This window comes from Phyllobates terribilis, unplaced genomic scaffold (genome assembly GCF_046119375.1).
Source record: "Phyllobates terribilis strain yellow unplaced genomic scaffold, ASM4611937v1 Scaffold_9__5_contigs__length_417890890, whole genome shotgun sequence".
NCBI classification, from domain to species: Eukaryota; Metazoa; Chordata; class Amphibia; order Anura; family Dendrobatidae; genus Phyllobates; species Phyllobates terribilis.
This window is the reverse complement of record NW_027362769.1, coordinates 398,539,517-398,553,261: the sequence shown is the minus strand read 5'-3', so window position 1 is coordinate 398,553,261 and position 13,745 is coordinate 398,539,517. Positions and strand designations below refer to the sequence as shown.

General features: G+C 51.8%; 1 protein-coding gene across 1 annotated transcript in view; it reads right to left on the bottom strand.

Annotated features, from left to right (window-relative positions):
* LOC141162601 (up-regulator of cell proliferation-like) overlaps positions 1-6,857 on the bottom strand; it is a 46,661-nt gene extending 39,804 nt beyond the window's left edge. The window contains exon 1 of the mRNA XM_073648867.1: positions 6,649-6,857. The gene's annotated coding sequence lies outside the window, so the exon portion shown is untranslated. The remainder of the gene's footprint in view (positions 1-6,648) is intronic.
* Between the last annotated feature and the right edge of the window lie 6,888 nt (positions 6,858-13,745).

Here is a 13,745-nt window from a genome sequence, read left to right as displayed (position 1 = left end):
GTGAGGTAGGGGAGGATGCTGAGGGGAGGATGCTGAGGGAGGGGAGGCTGCTGAGGGGATGCTGGTGAAGGAAAGGAGGCTGCTGAGGGGAAGATGCTGAGGGAGGGGAGGCTGCTGAGGGGAGGCTGGTGAGGGAGGGGAAGCTGGTGTGCTAGTGAGGGAGGGGAGGCTGCTGAGGGGATGCTGGTGAAGGAGAGGAGGCTGCCGAGGGGATGCTGCTGAGGGAGGGGAGGCTGCTGAGGGGATGCTGCTGAGGGAGGGGAGGCTGCTGAGGGGATGCTGGTGAGGGAGGGGAGGCTGCCGAGGGGATGATGCTGAGGGAGGGGAGGCTGCTGAGGGGATGATGCTGAGGGAGGGGAGGCTGCTGAGGGGATGCTGGTGAGGGAGGGGAGGCTGCCGAGGGGATGCTGCTGAGGGAGGGGAGGCTGTTGAGGGGATGATGCTGAGGGAGGGAAGGCTGCTGAGGGGATGCTGGTGAGGGAGGGGAGGCTGCCGAGGGGATGCTGGTGAGGGAGGGGAGGCTGCTGAGGGGCTGCTGAGGGAGGGGAGGCTGCTGAGGGGATGCTGCTGAGGGAGGGGAGGCTGCTGAGGGGATGCTGGTGAAGGAGGGGAGGCTGCTGAGGGGATGCTGCTGAGGGAGGGGAGGCTACTGATGGGATGCTGGTGAAGGAGAGGAGGCTGCCGAGGGGATGCTGGTGAGGGAGGGGAGGCTGCTGAGGGGATGCTGCTGAGGGAGGGGAGGCTGCCGAGGGGATGCTGGTGAGGGAGGGGAGGCTGCCGAGGGGATGCTGGTGAGGGAGGGGAGGCTGCTGAGGGGATGCTGGTGAGGGAGGGGAGGCTGCCGAGGGGATGCTGGTGAGGGAGGGGAGGCTGCTGAGGGGATGCTGGTGAGGGAGGGGAGGCTGCTGAGGGGATGCTGGTGAGGGAGGGGAGGCTGCCGAGGGGATGCTGGTGAGGGAGGGGAGGCTGCTGAGGAGATGCTGGTGAGGGAGGGGAGGCTGCCGAGGGGATGCTGCTGAGGGAGGGGAGGCTGCTGAGGGGATGCTGGTGAGGGAGGGGAGGCTGCTGAGGGAGGGGAGGCTGCTGAGGGGATGCTGCTGAGGGAGGGGAGGCTGTTGAGGGGATGCTGCTGAGGGAGGGGAGGCTGCCGAGGGGATGCTGCTGAGGGAGGGGAGGCTGCTGAGGGGATGCTGGTGAGGGAGGGGAGGCTGCTGAGGGAGGGGAGGCTGCTGAGGGGATGCTGCTGAGGGAGGGGAGGCTGCCGAGGGGATGCTGCTGAGGGAGGGGAGGCTGTTGAGGGGATGATGCTGAGGGAGGGAAGGCTGCTGAGGGGATGCTGGTGAGGGAGGGGAGGCTGCCGAGGGGATGCTGGTGAGGGAGGGGAGGCTGCTGAGGGGCTGCTGAGGGAGGGGAGGCTGCTGAGGGGATGCTGCTGAGGGAGGGGAGGCTGCTGAGGGGATGCTGGTGAAGGAGGGGAGGCTGCTGAGGGGATGCTGCTGAGGGAGGGGAGGCTACTGATGGGATGCTGGTGAAGGAGAGGAGGCTGCCGAGGGGATGCTGGTGAGGGAGGGGAGGCTGCTGAGGGGATGCTGCTGAGGGAGGGGAGGCTGCCGAGGGGATGCTGGTGAGGGAGGGGATGCTGGTGAGGGAGGGGAGGCTGCTGAGGGGATGCTGGTGAGGGAGGGGAGGCTGCCGAGGGGATGCTGGTGAGGGAGGGGAGGCTGCTGAGGGGATGCTGGTGAGGGAGGGGAGGCTGCTGAGGGGATGCTGGTGAGGGAGGGGAGGCTGCCGAGGGGATGCTGGTGAGGGAGGGGAGGCTGCTGAGGAGATGCTGGTGAGGGAGGGGAGGCTGCCGAGGGGATGCTGCTGAGGGAGGGGAGGCTGCTGAGGGGATGCTGGTAAGGGAGGGGAGGCTGCTGAGGGAGGGGAGGCTGCTGAGGGGATGCTGCTGAGGGAGGGGAGGCTGCCGAGGGGATGCTGGTGAGGGAGGGGAGGCTGCCGAGGGGATGCTGGTGAGGGAGGGGAGGCTGCTGAGGGGATGCTGGTGAGGGAGGGGAGGCTGCCGAGGGGATGCTGGTGAGGGAGGGGAGGCTGCTGAGGGGATGCTGGTGAGGGAGGGGAGGTTGCTGAGGGGATGCTGGTGAGGGAGGGGAGGCTGTCGAGGGGATGCTGGTGAGGGAGGGGAGGCTGCTGAGGAGATGCTGGTGAGGGAGGGGAGGCTGCTGAGGGAGGGGAGGCTGCTGAGGGGATGCTGGTGAGGGAGGGGAGGCTGCTGAGGGAGGGGAGGCTGCTGAGGGGATGCTGGTGAGGGAGGGGAGGCTGCTGAGGGAGGGGAGGCTGCTGAGGGGATGCTGGTGAGGGAGGGGAGGCTGCTGAGGGAATGCTGGTGAGGGAGGGGAGGTTGCCGAGGGGATGCTGGTGAGGGAGGGGAGGCTGCCGAGGGGATGCTGGTGAGGGAGGGGAGGTTGCCGAGGGGATGCTGGTGAGGGAGAGGAGGCTGCCGAGGGGATGCTGGTGAGGGAGGGGAGGCTGCCGAGGGGATGCTGGTGAGGGAGGGGAGGTTGCCGAGGGGATGCTGGTGAGGGAGGGGAGGCTGCCGAGGGGATGCTGGTGAAGGAGAGGAGGCTGCCGAGGGGATGCTGGTGAGGGAGGGGAGGCTGCTGAGGGGATGCTGCTGAGGGAGGGGAGGCTGCCGAGGGGATGCTGGTGAGGGAGGGGAGGCTGCCGAGGGGATGCTGGTGAGGGAGGGGAGGCTGCTGAGGGGATGCTGGTGAGGGAGGGGAGGCTGCCGAGGGGATGCTGGTGAGGGAGGGGAGGCTGCTGAGGGGATGCTGGTGAGGGAGGGGAGGCTGCTGAGGGGATGCTGGTGAGGGAGGGGAGGCTGCTGAGGGGATGCTGGTGAGGGAGGGGAGGCTGCTGAGGGGATGCTGGTGAGGGAGGGGAGGCTGCTGAGGGGATGCTGGTGAGGGAGGGGAGGCTGCTGAGGGGATGCTGGTGAGGGAGGGGAGGCTGCTGAGGGGATGCTGGTGAGGGAGGGGAGGCTGCTGAGGGGATGCTGGTGAGGGAGGGGAGGCTGCTGTTGGTGGCTGTGGAGTGGGGGCGCCAATTTTGATTCAAGAGGGTGCCAACCTCCGCAGACAGGTAGGGACAAGTAGTTGATAAATGGTGTGGCCCCCCTTCCCCCTTTACTCTTGACTACTTGATAATTTTTTTATATTATCACTTTGAGTTATCATATTTTGAGGTGTATTTGTATTTATAGTCTAGAATTTATGAATACCAATAAAGATATGTTTAGTAGTGTATAATCGGTGAATATATATGCAATAATATACCCTGTTTACATTTATTAATTTGGTGATTGCAGGTGGCGGCGGTGGGCAGGTGGCGGCGGTGGGCAGGCTGAGGCAGCGGCGGTGGGCAGGCTGAGGCGACCATTAGATTCTTCTTGACTGGGCGGCGGGTGCGGCGGTGCCACTGGCTATGTGGGTAGCTAACTTAAGTCCATGTATTAATTTGTCCACCATTTCAGTACGTGATTGTATAATACAGTCATTCCCTCCCACCTTCCAAGCCCCCAACCAAACCTTATAACCTCCTGGATGACCCTGAGCGCTGCTGCAAAACCAAATGCTGAATTACAGCATCAGGCGGCCGCGCTCGGGATCATCCAGGAGCTTCTACATTCTGGTTAGGGAGGGATTGATGGAATCTGCAATCAGAAATACAGACTATAAAAAAAAAATATCACAATCTGGTTACAATTAGTTTAAAAAAATGTAGGTGACACATTCCCTTAAAGAAAAATAAATAAAATATACCTAAAAAAAAAAGAGTATTGGGTATTATAAGAAATGTTTAATAGGTTAGAATAGAGTAGGGCCACAGAGCCAGCCCCCTCCAGCCACATCGCAGGCGGCGCCGGACTCTCTACTGTGCTGGAATAAATGCTGAAGTGGAATAAAACCAGGTTATTATTGAATACTTTTATTTCATTTTAGTCCCTCTATGGTGATAAATGTTAAGGTTGCACATGGCACAAGTATTTTGGCGTGACATGGCGCCATTGTGTTATACTCTATGTGGTGGTAATACCCTATGTGCAGTATTATGGGGACACTGTATTATTCAGGTATTGCTTGCGTGTCTTCGGCGGTGGACATTGTAGTTACAGGTGATTTAATAGAGATATTTAGGTACCGTGTAGTAGTGTTTGATCCCTGAATGACCTTATATTATAAGTCTGGGGGGGTATTATTCTGCGTTGGTATAAATTGTACATATTGCACTATGATTTTTATAATTTTAGGTCATTTTATGCTATCCCCCTATACTCGTCCTTTATGTGTCATTTGGCCTAAAACGCAATTGTTGTGTTGGCATAGTCTGTGGATTGTGAGCCCCAATGCGGACAGTGCCGATAATGACTGTAAAGCGCTGCGGAATATGTTAGCGCTATATAAAAATATAGATTATTATTATGTATTGTGGCGCCCCTGAGGGTTCAGTCGCCACAGAGGTACTGCATCTCACCCAGAGGTGTGGTATCTCCTTCTCTCAGGTAAGGATGGAGTACTGCCCCGGGACCCCAACACCTGCATCCAACACTACACTACTCCAGGCCGGCTGGAAGGGCAAGATGCACTTCTTCTGCTGCCCCGTCCCTGGCTGGAGTGGGGGGAACCAAAAGTGAGGGGGAACCAAATAGTGGATGTGGGTGGAGGACGCAGGACAGGGGAGCACTGTCAGGAGTAGTATAAGAAGGGAAGCCATCATGTGTAGGGGTGGATTCAGTCAGAGAGAGAAGAGGAGAGGAGCAGTCTGAGGAGCAGAGTCTCTTCAGGAGCTCTGCTCCAGACTGGGGCCTAGTAAGAGAGGCCCAGGAGTGAGAGGGGAGCGGAGGAGAAAGGCTCCAGTAACAGAAGGGATCCCAGGGGGTACGGTGAGTGCAGGACGGCACCAGCTGTTCTTATTATATTTTTTTCAGCACAGGCTCTCACTTTCTGGTATCATCCCCTTATTTAGTGCTTTAGGTTCCGCTGTGGTCATTAGCTTATGTTAGCTGTAGGGACCTATTTGGTTATCCATTAGGATCGTACTTTTATCCTTGTGGGGGCACCATTCAGTGTGGGGAAACAGGTACTGCTTTTTGCCATACTCTGCTTTTTCAGCCTTTTATGTGCTTCACTTGCCTTTACACATTTACCCTGTTATTTAACTAGTGCATTGCAGGGTCTAGGCATCATTGACCATCACAGATATTGCACTGAGCCTGTGCGCTCTGTATTTCTTCATTCATTGAATTATCATATATAGTATTTGTTGTATCATTATATACGTGATTCTATTATAATGTATCAGCTGGCTCCTTAGACAGTGGTGTTTTTCCACTATTTTATGGTGTTTTATATGTTTGTTAGTTTGTTACTACATGTATATGTGTCAGGAAACATTTGTATTTAACAAATTGACATATTTTCATAGATTGATATTGCTATTGATCACTATCTATTTATTTATTTCTTGATCATTTTGGTGATCACTATTAGTTAGCATCTCCTCTTTCCCAAAAATAATTTTTCGCAGGACGGCACCCGTACGCCCGAATCTGCCAAGCGTCAGAGGGATCAGGCTGCAAGAACGGAACCGGTCCCTTGACCAGCCGAGTTACTTTACGTCTCAGCTAGAAAACCAGAGGCTTCTGCACTTTCAAGGTGCAGTTGCCACATTCGCACCTAAGCCGCCGAAAAGGGCACCAAGAAAGGTCCGGGAACTCCAAGTTGCCCAGAGGGATCTCAAGGTACCTGATCAGGACTTTGTGTGGCGGGCGCAGGGCAGGAGGGAGAGACCCAGCGTGGGAAGTCGGCTAAGGAAGGAACATACAGATAGGGGTCCCGTTAAGTGCTCTTGAGATACTTGAGGGAGTGCTGAACCCCTGCCTGGTAAACGCAGCGTGACGTGGGAGACTGTCCGCTGTATGGTGCTACCTGAGGAACCTAAATAACTGTGAGTAAACTCGGAAGACTGCACCCCACTGTTTCTGTCAGTTATTTCTACCACGCTATCGCTCCTGCACTACAACACCCAGCATCACCATCTGCACCTACACTGCCCTGGAGCTGTGCTCTGCTTGTGGAGAACCGCACCAACTCAGCTGCCCTAGCACCTGCTCCAGAGGTCTGCAGCAGCGCCGGTACCCATTACCGGGAACCACAGGTGGCGTCATGAGACAGAACTGTTATTCATCCCATCGAGTGACAATCCCCCCTTTTTAAGAGTGACCCCAGGGTACGGGCCCAGGAGCCGACTGCCGTGACATCCCAAGGAGGTAAAGGCCCGGGTACCGAGTCCCCCATATCCCCCCTGGGCGAGTCAGTATCACCTGTCAGGGTATCTTTAATAACTTTATAATAATAATAAGTTTCTTACTATGACATTATTAAATATAATGCAGCTGGTGCCGTGGTTACTGTATGGGGCTGATAATAAGACCCAGACCATAAGAATAATGAGCCGCGGCTATCATCTCAGACCACTATAATAAGCATAATAATGAGGTCCCCCGCACCCTGTCCTCTATTTACCGCTCCTTCAGCTCCCACCCTACCCCCATCCTCTCACATTCACCCCACAGTGACCATCACATACCTGAATTTAGTAAACCTAATAAATTCTGGCCGCCCTCAGATGACGTTTGTAGGTGGTTAATGGAGTGATGGATGACACCTTCTCCTCCAAGTGCTGCAGGTGAGCGAAGAGCATAAGATGAGGCCAGGCAGTGTCTGAGGTAAATGTAATGTGGGCACTAGGACCCAGGTGAGGTCATACAGAGTCTGTCAGAAGCAGCTGTGGCTCCGGTGGGGCCCTTCATGTGATGGGGCCCTGGGCGATGGCCCCCTCTGCCCCCCGGTGGCTACACTTGAGTCCCGTGTGATGGCAGACTTGGGGAAGGTAAGTAAAGCCCAGGCTATTTTTTATGCCTGCAGGAAAAGTTTGCTGTATTTCTTTCTGTCATGCGGTCGCTCAGTTCTGATATTTCTCCTCACACGTTCTAGAGGATTTGTTCACGTCGGTGCCAGAACTTTTCCAGAATGTGTGACGGATGCATTTCCCCCTTTTGTTCCTACATACAGCGGTGCGTTTAGGACCCTCGTACAGACATCACATCCTCCGGATCTTTATATCTGAGGACGTGGACTGCATCAGAAAACACGCTGTGACTTCTGTGAAGGGGTTTTATGGATTTACAAAATCCTTGTCCCCCAATTTGTTAAAAATAAAAAAAAGCTGTGATTTATCCCCCCTCCCCGGGTCCAATGCTAAGTCTCTTCCATGAAGAAGAAAAAAAAGTGCACATTTGGTATCGCTGCATCCAGAACGACCTGACCTATAAAAATGTGATACTAGTTAACCCCTTCAGTGGACACCGTAAAAAATGAATAAAAAATAGGCAAAAAACGATGCTTTTTCAATGTAATGCGGAACAAAAAAGTGGAATAAACCGCAATCAAAAATACAAATGTAAATAAAAATATCTCTATAAACGTCGTCTTGTCCTGCAAAAAACAAGCCGCTGTACAGCTTCATCAGCAGAAAAAAGAAAAAAGTTATAGCTTCTGGAATAAAGCGATGCAAAAATAATTATTATTTTTTTTTATATAAAATAGTTTTCGTGTAAAAACACCAAAACTTAAAGAATGATATAAATGTGGTATTGCTGTAATCGTACTGACCTGAAGAATAAAGCTGCCTTATCAATTTTACCACACGCGGAACAACATAAAAGGAAAAAAAAATCCTCAATTGCTGGGTTTTGTTCATTCTACCTCCCAAAAATCTGAATAGACAGCAATCAAAAAAGGCCATCTGCCTGAAAAGGTACCAATAAAAACGTCAACTCGTCCCGCAAAAAACAAGCCCTCACATCATGACACTGTCAGCAGAAATGTTCAAAAATTATAGCGTCCAAAATATGGTGATGCTAGTTTTTGCAAAAAAAGAATTTTCTAGTGTGTGACAGCCAATCATAAAAACCCGATATAAATCTGGTATTGCTGTAATCGCACCGACCCGAAGAATAAAGTTGTCTAATCACTTATACCGCACAAGGAACGGCGTAGAAAATAAAACCAATTCTTCACCTGCTGCTGATTTGTTCATTTTGCCTCCCAAAGTCACAGTAAGGGTCGGCGCACAATTATCCTGCACCCTGTGCTGAGCGCTTACACCGGGGTTTCTTTCCGTGTAAATCTCTGAAATACATGATTCAGATGGAACCTGCAGCCGAAGATTCCCTATAATGAGACAGAAGGAGGCACTGTGGACGCCATCTGGCCTATGATAAGTTTGGGCACCCCTGGTCAAAATGAATTTCATTGTGAACAGTTAAGCAAGTTGAAGATGAAATGATCTCTAAAAGGCGTAAAGTTAAAGAGGACACGTTTCCTTTGTATTTGTGTGTGTGTGTGTATATACTGTATATATATAATATAACCGGAGATGCGTCTCTGTCTGACGCCTTTATAGACTGCACAAGCGCGACACGCCTGCGCAGTCTGGATCCAGACAGAAGAACGCATGGAGCTGTTACAGGTAAGAGGAGTGTATAGCGCCGGAGATCACTGTATGCGTAGACACTGAACGTATACCGCGATCTCTGGCGCCATACTTACCTGACCGGGAGGACCGTTGCTGCGGCGCCTCTCTTCGCATAATACCCCATTTATAAGGCAAGAAATCCCACTTATTAAACCTGACAGGGCACACCTGTGAAGTGAAGACCATTTCTGGTGACTACCTCTTGAAGCTCATCAGGAGAATGCCAAGAGTGTGCAAAGCAGTCATCAAAGCAAAAGGTGGCTACTGTGAAGAACCTAGAATATAAGACATATTTTCAGTTGTTTCACACTTTTTTGTTAAGTATATAATTCCACATGTGGTAATTCATAGTTTTGATGCCTTCAGTGTGAATGTACAATTTTCATAGTCAAGAAAATGCCAAAAAATCTTTAAATGAGAAGGTGTGTCCAAACTTTTGGTCTGTACTGTATGTAATCTTTTACATTTTAAAAATTACAAAAATGAAAATGGGCCGAAGCAAAAGTTTGGACACCCTTGGAGATTTGTGTGCTCAGATAACTTTAACCAAGGTCTCAGACCTTAATTAGCCTGTTTGGGTTATGGCTTGCTCACTATCATCATTAGGAAAGGCCGGTGAAGCAAATTTCCCAGCTTTATATAAACCAGCCCCCTCTAACCTTGTGCCAAAAACAGCAGCCATGGGTTCTTCTAAGCAGCTGCCGAGCTCTCTGAAAATGAAAATGTTGCAGACCCACAAATCAGGAGAAGACTGTAAGAAGATAGCAAAATGTTTTCAAGTTGCCTTTTTCTCAGTTCAAAATATAATTAAGAAATGGCAGTTACCAGGAACAGTGGAGGTGAAGATAAGGTCTGGAAGACTAAGAAAAATTTCAGTGAGAGCTGCTCGTAGGATTGCTAGAGAGGCAAATCAGAACCCCCGCTTGACTGCAAAAAACCTTCAGAAAGATTTAGCAGACTCTGGAGTTGTGGTACATTGTTCTACTGTTCAGAGACACCTGCACAAATATGGCCTTCATGGAAGAGTCATCAGAAGAAAACCTCTCCTGCGTCCTCACCATAAAATTCAGCGTCAGAAGTATGTAAAAGAACATCTAAATGAGCATGATACATATTGGAAACAAGTCCTGTGGACCGATGAGGTTAAATATAACTCTTTTGGCCATAATGATCACAGGCATGTGTGGGGAAAAAAGGGCTCAGAATTTCATGAAAAGAACATCTCGGCAACCATTATGCATGGGGGGAGGATCAATAATGCTTTGGGGTTGTGTTACAGCCAATGGCACAGGGAACATTTCACAGGTAGAGGGAAGATTGGATTCAATGAAATTTCAACAAATTCTTCATGCAAGCATAACACCATCTGTAAAAAAGCTGGAGGTGAAAAGAGGATGATTCTACAAATGGATAATGATCCTAAACACACGTCACAATCCACTACAGACGACCTCAAAAGGCGCAAGCTGAATGTTTTACAATGGCCCTCACAGTCCACTGATCTGAACATCATTGACAATCTATGGCTAGACCTCAAAATAGCAGAGGATGCAAGACGCCCCTGGAATCTCACAGAACTGGAGGAATTCTCCAAGGAAGAATGGATGAAAATCCCTCAAACAAGAATTGAGATACTCTTGTATACAAAAAGCGTTTACAAGCTGTGATACTTTCAAAAGTGGGGGCTAGAAGGTACTAACCATGCAGGGTGCCCAAACTTTTACATCGGCCTATTTTTTTTCTTTTTTACAAAAATACAAAAGAAATGTGTCATCTGTAACTTTAGGCCTTGTAAATGTGGCACCCCAGACGGTCTGGTTGCCACAGTGGTAGTAATACCATGTCTGGGAGCAAAACAGGAGTTTCCTGGTCAGGGAACACGCTACATGCAACACCTCCTGTCCCAGGCCAGAAAGGGGAGGATCCTGCCCTTTATAACTGGATCTGGAGGCGGGGTTAGCTCAGACAGAGTTCAGTGTCAGGAGTCAAGCAGGACACAGGAGTAAGAAGCTGAGGACTGGAGCTGGCAGAGCTCGTCCTGGCCAGTGTATACAGAGGACTGGACACCGGAGTCCGAGGCTGTGGGACCCTCAAGCCCAGCAGCAGATACTGTACAGCAGGAGATTGTAGGTCTCCTGGCCAACAGAAGCCCGGAGGCTCAGCCACACGAAAGGACCAGTACCACCACAGAGGAGCGAGGAATACATGGGATCCGAGTCGCCAGCCATACGGGTGAGCAGCACGTTACACTCAGGGACGTGGGCTACAACACGACTATAAGCGGGATAGCCAAAGAGAACAGTCAGAACGGCAGGCCTACAACTCTACCTGGCCAGGAGGACTCTAGGATTGCTCCCAGACTGACCAGGCCCTCATCCCTAGTAAGTACTCCCATTGGGGCCTATATAATTACCACCAGTAAAGACCCTAGGACTGTACTGCAAAGACTCCGTGTTATTATTACTGATCCAGGAACTATCACCACCATCATCCATACACCCTGCCCTGAAGCTCCACTCTTCCTGTGGGGAGTTACATCACCTTGCTGCACATAGCATCAGCTTCAGTGGACTGCTCCGCAACGGCGGTTCCCAATAACCGCATTCCACAGGTGGCGTAGTCGGACTATTTAAAACAGATACACATAGACTACCCTGGTTTGACCGCCCTGGGTCACGGACCGGGTCGCCGCCACGGTGACTACAACCCCCAGCATCTACAAGGCCCGGCTCCGGGTACCCGCACGGCCCAGGGGGCGCGTCATAGACATCATTTCATCTTCAACTTACTTAACTGTTCACAATAACAGTAACTTCAATCCTGGTATATATATCCCCCATCCTGGTATATATGTCCCCCATCCTGGTATATATATCCCCCATCCTGGTATACATGTCCCGCATTCTTTAAAAAGAGGCCGGCAGCTGACTTCAGCGTCCAAACGACAGGCAGCGCAGGATGTCACTGCCATGCACCACCAGTGACTTGCACATCGACATCTAATGTCGTCCCCTGGCCGCAGCTTGCATTGTGGTGCAGGGACACGGTAGGTCTGTGCTCCACAATGCATTAAAGCTGAATGTGCGTCCTTGGATGCACAGCCAGCTGAAACATGCACTGGTGTCGGCGGGTACCCCACCCCCATGGGACTGTTACGTCCCTGGAGATATGCCAGCCAGTAATAGTGACGCGCCCCCTGGGCCGTGGGGCACTCAGCAGCCAGGCAGATAGATGCAGGGGGTGATATCACGGTGGCTGGCCCGGTCCGTGGCCCAGGGCGGTCAATAAAAAGGGGGGGCTTTCTTATAGGGGATTTATGTACAAAGTTCGTGATGCCACCTGTGGTATGCGGCTATATGGAGCCGCAGCTGGTCCTCTGAAGCTGATGGTACTGCAGCAGGGATGGTGTGGCTCTCCACAGGTAGAGCTTAGCTCCAGGGCAGCGTAGATGTTTGATGGTGGGTGTTGCTGGGACTTGTAGTGCAGGGGGAGAGATGGTGAAGCTGAAATAATGGATGGAGGCAGTGCAGTGCAGTGATCCGAGTCTTTACTCACAGTTCTCATGTACGTTCCACTGATACACTGCGCGGGTGCCAGCCTCCCACGTCGCGCTGCGTTCACCAGACTGGGGTTCAGCTCTTCCTCAGGTAGGTTAGGAGCACCTGACGGAACCCCGCTTTCTTATGTTCCTCACTAGACCGACTTCACGCTGGGTCTTCTCCCTCCTGCCCTGCGCTTCCCCACTCACAGTCCCGCTCGGGTGTTCTGAAGTCCCTCTGGGCAATTTGAAGTTCCCGGACCTGCTTGACCCTCACGGTGACTAGGATGAGGCTTTGGCAACTGCACTATAAAAGCCAGAAGCCTCCGGTTTTTCCAGCCGAGACCTGGAGTAACACAGCTGGTCCAGGGGCCGGTCCCCTTCTTACGGCCTGATCCCTCTGTCTTCTGACAGATTCGGGGCATACGGGTGCCATCCTGCACTCGCTGTACCCCCTGGGATCCCTTCAATAGAACGGAGCCTTTCTCCTCGGCTCCCCTCCTGGGCCTCTAGCACTAGGCCCCACTTGTGGAGCAGAGCTCCTAACGAGACTCTGCTCCCTGACTGACAGTCCTCACTCACTGACCTACTCAACTGCCACCCTAAGATGGCTTCCCTTTTTAAATCTCCTACAATGGTGCTCCACTACCCTACTTCCTCCACCCACACCCACTACTGGTTCCCCCTACCTTTGGTTCCCCCCACTCCAGACAGGGACAGGGCTCAGCAGGAAACACATTGCATCTTGCCCTTCCAGCCGACCTGGAACAGTGTAGTGTTGAGTGCGGGTGTTGGGGTTCCGGGCAGCACTCCCTCCTTACCCGAGAGAAGGGGACACCACACCTCTGTGTGAGGTGCAGTACCTCTGTGGCGACTGAACCTTCAGGGGCACCACACTCCCCTCTGGTAAAACACAGCACGTCCGCTGGCTGGAACTGAGCAAAACACGGTATATTAGACATGCAATTTTTAGAATGCATTCGCATATAAGATTGTAACAAAAACATTTCTTCCCTTTATGGGAGGCACTTCTCTTTAAATGTTACAGGTCATCATTACATTATAAAACACTTTTAATAACATTCTGTAACAGGTTACAGTACATTCTGTAACCGGTTGTCCATTCTTCTTTTCAAACAGGTGCAAAAGTAGCAGCATGAGGGACCCGTCTGCAAACCCTCAACGTAGGCCCTGGGCGTGGCTGCAGGGCATAGGTGATCCTGGTGCTGGACCACGTCTTCCGCCACGCAAAACAGGTTCTTGTTCTGGGGTCACTTGGTTGCACTTATAAAACCAATAGAGAGCACTTTAAGAAGTGCAAAACTATATACAAAGTTAGTCTTTGGCTGCTCACAGTCCTCAGCCTGAAGTCTGTATACCCTGACGGGTAATTATACACACAAAAAGAAACACATTTTTAAACTCCTTACGGGTGACTATATACAGTTTAGTCCCACCTACTGTACTAGTAGTGGGGTCCCCGCCTGGGGTACTTTTGATTTTTGCTGGACCCAGCCGGGTCATCAGCCATGTCCTGTGGGGGTGTGTCTTCAATCACGTGGTACACCTGGAGGGCATACCACCCGCGTTCCCCATGGTGTCGAGTGTA